The sequence below is a fragment of the Seriola lalandi genome, unplaced genomic scaffold (assembly GCF_002814215.2).
Source record: "Seriola lalandi dorsalis isolate HSWRI2012SDOR001 ecotype SW California unplaced genomic scaffold, Sedor1 jcf7180002054284, whole genome shotgun sequence".
NCBI classification, from domain to species: domain Eukaryota; kingdom Metazoa; phylum Chordata; class Actinopteri; order Carangiformes; family Carangidae; genus Seriola; species Seriola lalandi.
In genome coordinates, this window is record NW_019524837.1 from 359,201 (window position 1) to 364,974 (window position 5,774).

A 5,774-nucleotide genomic window follows, 5' to 3' on the forward strand; every position below is an offset into this window, starting at 1 on the left:
GGGGGGGGGGGGCTAACTAACCTACCTAATATACATTACTCTTTAAAGGAAACTAGTAACTTCTGTTCTTCATTTATTATTTAAAAGCCATTTAATATAAAACCCATCTGTTCTGAACTCCTGATATTAACATTCATTGAAAATAAATAGATCATACACACAGCTTCCCCAGCAGTTATCAGGTCAGAGCAGCCTACTACAACGTGCAGTGTGTAGCCACACTGACCTACATGTCTGAACAGCAATAAATGGGAGCCAAAGGCAGTGCCATTTTCAATGACACTGCACCCAGTGCAGGAATACAACGTCGTTGCTCTCCATCCGGCCATATTTGATTTCCAGCTGGTTTCGCAGAAGCCTCTCCGAGCCAGACAACCCCCTAAGATATATTAAAGTGCGCTGTCTGCATTCAGAGATATAATCCAGAGACTATACCACTCCGCTCTCTATTCTCGACCACGTGATTGTCTAAATAATTAATGCAGCACGTCCCCCTAGAAACACGGCGTCGTCATTAATCGCAAGGACTCTATCAGACTTGAAAACTGAAGAGATCCCCCAAGAAAATAATATCCGATACCCGGCGCAACCGTAGCCCCGCACTTTAGCAACACACCCGAACCGATGGATGCTTGGGTAGGTAAATATTTCAGCATTTTTCATGTTGCCCGAGCTGGTAAATGACGATATCAAATGTCGTGATATTTGATAAATTGCTCCCTTTGATGTGTGTGCTGTGAGCAGAATTGTGGCTAGTAGCTGTGTTGCATGATTGTTTTTTGTTTTTTTTTCTTTAGATATAAATTATATCAGAAACGGTAGAATTTTGGAGTTCGCTGTTTTTACGCATATATCTTGAAAGGGACTGATAGGAGAGATCGTAAAGAGGAAAGGACAGTGACGTGTATTTATGGATGCTCACTCTGAATAAATGCTCTTTCGGACACATAGCTGAGTGTGGCCCCTCCACAGGGCCCATTCATTCTTTATTCAGACTCTAATTCAGATTTCAACCAGTTTAACTCAGAATTTTTTTTTTTTTTTTTTTTGAAAAGACACAGCACTGGAATTACCCATTTGCTGTGACTGATTATTGAGCAGAAACGAACATATCTTGATTTATAGTCTAGCTTTTCAGAAAAAGAGGAAAAAACTGGTTATTTATCTTTTCCTTTTGCGTTGGAGGAAAGTCTATTTCTACTGTTTTTATTGTTGGAGGAGATGATCTCATTTTGATTTCTTGGAGCTAGTGGAAGTTTGGGCAGCCTGACAGTTCTACCTCCTTGTAAATCATTCTCAGTAATTCCTGAAAGGGTGCGAGGCTGTTGGGGGGCCGGGCGAAAACTGTAAATCTTTCACTTTTATTACCCTCTGAACATATGCTACGACGCTCCCAGTCCTGCATCCCCTTTTTCTGCTTCTTCTTCTTCTCCTTCTTCTCCTTCTTCCTCTCCTCCTTCATCTCAGCAAAGATAACCCACCGCTGAAGCAGCCGACGCTCTCTGAGGCTGCAAATCTCCCTCTTCCCAGCCCCTGCTAGTCTCTACCAGAGTATTTATTTACTGCTTATTAATCTGTGCTGTTATTTCATTTTTATTTTATTGCCCCTGCGATTGATATTGAAAACAATGCAGGAGAAGACTTGGCTCTCTCACTCTTTGTGTTTCAGCAGAGTGTGAAGACAGACACAACAAACAAAAGATGATAATGTGCTTTATTTGAATACAATCCCAGTCCCAGCTGGAAGAAGAAGAAGAAAAAGTATCCCACATGTTATTTATTTCATAAATCATTTTACAAATGCACATCCCACACCATTGCAGCTATTGGGCGACTAAACAGAAAGTACTCTAGTTTAGTTAAACAATATTAGACAGAAATACGTGTGTGCGTTGCGTTATAGGCCCATTTTACAGGTTTTATTGTGAAATCCCTGATAGTTTCTATTTGTGGACAAATGATGTGAAAATCCACAGAAGGCAGGAAACCTCAAAGCTGCTTTAACCTACAAAATGCACAGATCATTTTTACGCAAATACACTGCACTATATGCTGCAACTGCACAGCCCTGATACAGCACATGCAGGGAATAAGTACATCTTTATTATTAGTAGCCAAACCAAAGCAATATCTGCTCTCTGTGTTGAAGTGCAGGCTGTAGATGTAAAAGCTCGCAGTTCAGGAAGGAGATGAAAAAGAAATAGGCAGTGGAACATTTTCACACAGTTGAGGAGGAAATAAACGCCACCCTTTATCAAAATGGATTGGTGAGGTAAGGCTCGGTTGAAGAAGAGAACAATCACGTGAACAAATATGCTTGTATCTTAAGGCAGCGCCTTTATTTGTCACCACAAAGCGTCCAGAAACTCCAAAAAATCCTAATGTTATAGCTCCAAATCCGCACAGGCCTATATCCGCTTCTGAATTCCTGTATATTTCAATGTGTGATTGATTGCCAGGGATTTTTTTTTTCTGGAATAAGGATACCTTGTTCGCTTTTTTATTGGTAGCTGAATGCGAGTCCTTCCATTCTTTCGGGAATACTGTCTCCACTGGTATATGGAAATGTCTGAAAAACAGCAAGATCAGGTTTAGGACAGCATTGTCTACAGACAAAGGCTGAAGGATTTATTCTAGAGACTGCGTTGGAAAGGAGCTGAGGCTGAAGAAGGGAAGCTGCTTTATGATGAATTGATTCACAGGTAAGCAGCAACTGCGTGGCACAAAGCAACCTTTAACCACGGGTTAATATAATGCAAGGAAATATAGATATGATTTATTCCATTCAAGGAGGTGATGCTTGTTAATGTCGCTCTCACCGGCGACAGTTGCATGCGGATTATGGAGTCCACAGCCACCTCTTCAAAAGCAGATTCATATGCATATATATATTTTTTTCAAATATTATCGACACATTGAGCCTGAGCTCGCTCCTGCGCTTTTCGGCTGGTTTCACGTCTCGATGAAAAGCGGCTCGGGAAGGAAGAAGTAGCCGAGGAACTTTTTTTCTTTTTCACTCTTGGATCGTAAATCACATTAATTTGTTGTCTTATCGTCACAGTGGCGTTTGCCGTGATTTATGTGGTTTCAACTGTATGGCTTTGTTAACCTGCAACGTTATATTAAACACGAATTCATATTGGATGTTTTAAAAGGATTACCGGGCTGGATATAGTCAACGAGGACGAAGGCAAATACTTATATTTTCCCTGCTATTTGGAGACTTCTGTGGTGAACTTGTTTGGTTCACTGAAGCTCATGTGATGTTTTTCCTCTCTTTACGTTTTGTCAATATAAGAAGAAACATCAGGCCTGAGTCGCAAAGGCAATAAAAGTTTATATATTAATTGGGTATTTCCAATTTGGCTGAAAGATTATTAATTTTTTTAGCAATGAATTAAGCTTTAATTTTATGTGAACTGCATTTTTATTAACTATAAACTCATGATTGCTGCAGAATGGAAGCTGAATTTCCACTGAAATCAACAGTATAGCAAAAACATTTTTGGTGCAGCAAGGATTTACGCATTTTGTGAGCAGCCCATATTTTCTCTAGGAACAAAAAATAAATAAATAACAGACCTTGCATATATCACAGCAACATCGAGTAGAAGTCTGGCTTAATGTTGGACTGTATCACCTGCTATTATTTGTAATGTAGCAACTAATTTCCAGCAGTATACCAGCACGCCTCTCAGGGCTGTTTAACTTGAAATATTAGTAGACTTTGAAGGGATAAGCGGAGATAATAACACTCCACACTGACTCCGGCCCATTGTGTGAAGTAAACTTACCGTAACAACGCGTAGGCGAAAAACACTGTTGTTTGAAAAGAGGACCATGTCTGCTACTAGCAGCCCCAGTGTGGCCGAAAAGCACTTGAGGCGCAGATTATCGACCAGCTTTAACAAATATTCCACATCGAAGGGGTTTTAAATTTCCATCATCATGTTTTAGGGCAATTATGTCCAAATGCAGGCAGGAAAACAGCAGCGGTGGTTCACACACACACACACACACACACACACACACACACACACACACACACACACACACACACACTCACGCTCACACTCACACTCACAGGGGGAAAAAATGATAAAAAAAACAATTAACTGAATATTAATTTTCTGAGGTTTAATTTGTTCTTTCTGGCCGTCGGCAGAGCATCCTCTCCTCTGTCTCAGTCACCGCTGAAGAGCTGCTGTGAGTTTAGTTGAGACTTGGCTCTTTACTTGAAGCCAAACTGCTCGTTGTTCATTAAACTTAGTCTTAATGCTGAATGACCCGAGGGTCACCTAAAAAAGCTTATGACTGCTAAATGTTTGGCCTGGCTCTTTGTATAAAAAGTGCACATGTAAGACTTTTCACTCTCAAGCCATATATCAATATACATGTCATATTTGATCTATTCTCAGTTTTCCACTTTAGCTAAGTATTCATTAACTGTCCAGAATTAGATTTTTTTTTTTTTTTTTTACTAAAGCTTTTATAATTAAATTCCTATTATTGTGTATTTTCATTGTATTGTTTTGGAGATAAATGGGCCTAATATTAATCTTTATTTTGGTATAACGTACAATATGCATCAAATTGAAGGCCGACACTTTGCTAAGATTTAAAAGAGAAAAAATAAAAAATCTGCAATGAGAAGAAATTTTTATTTTATTTTATTTCCCTTCCAGGTCGAGGTGAGAGCAGTGATGAATGCGTGAGGGAAATAAAAGAGATCTGCGCAGATTTCGGTGAGTAACACTTCTTTAATGAAGGGAGCAGACAACACAGCCAACTGCTAACCAGGTGAAAGGGTGATTTGTTATTAGGCTGCATATTAGCGCTCTCAGAGTTTCACAGGAGGCTTAAATCACGTAAACAGACATGAGGGATGACTTTAACTTAACCTGGACGTGTAATTATTTACGCAGACCAGAGTCCCATTTAAATATCTGCCCTTTTTCTTTCGTTTGCAACAGACTCGCCCGCATAATAATACAATGAACTAAACGTTGCTTTTTGCAATAAAGAAAAATAGAAAAAACAAAAACACACAATTCCTCTCAAAGATAAGAAATACACATGCAAAAATAAAAAAAAAAGGTAAAATGAGGAAGAATTTCACCACTCCATCCCACGAATTCCACATTTTACGAGTGTTATCAGATGCGCCTCCGCCTGTTTTCTAAACCAGCCAAAGCAGCTCCCAGTCTTTCACCTCGGCGTTTGGCTGCAGGACTCGCACTCCAGCCAGAATGGAGGCATCATTTATAAACCGGCTCTCTGTATGGGAGAAGTCGCCGAGTATGAAATTCTTTCCCTTGCCTTCCTCCTACGCTCAGTTTTACACTTCTGAGGGCTGCGGGTCTTGAGGAGTGTTTTGCTTTTCATTCCTCTCTGAGGCCGTTTACAACCATAACATTTGCGGTCATAAATTTTGCCGCGGTCCACACTGACAGGTGCAATTGTTATGCACGGCGCAGACTGCACCTCCTCAAGCCACCAACATACAGTAGTATAGTGGCACAGGGCCCTTTGATATTTCAGTTTCGGCGTAGTTTAAAATGCTGACATGCTTTCTCATGCTCTGCTCCTGAAACAAATGTAGCTGCTAGAAAAAAAAAATCATTTAATATTTGGCTTTTTTTTCTCCATTGAATCTGAATCACTGAATTAAAGGTGAGTTTTGAATGAATGGGACAGAGGAGGGAAATTGAGCAACAAGCCAAAATATATGGGTTGAGGCTAATGAAATATATTTACCTCCCACCCCCAACCCA

At 40.0% G+C, this 5,774-nt stretch overlaps 1 protein-coding gene across 1 annotated transcript in view; it reads left to right on the forward strand.

Moving 5' to 3' along the window:
• The first annotated feature begins 2,708 nt into the window (after nucleotides 1–2,708).
• Nucleotides 2,709–5,774, forward strand: part of hoxd3a (homeobox D3a) — a 5,333-nt gene continuing 2,267 nt past the window's right edge. The window contains exon 1 of the mRNA XM_023405695.2: nucleotides 2,709–4,745. The gene's annotated coding sequence lies outside the window, so the exon portion shown is untranslated. The remainder of the gene's footprint in view (nucleotides 4,746–5,774) is intronic.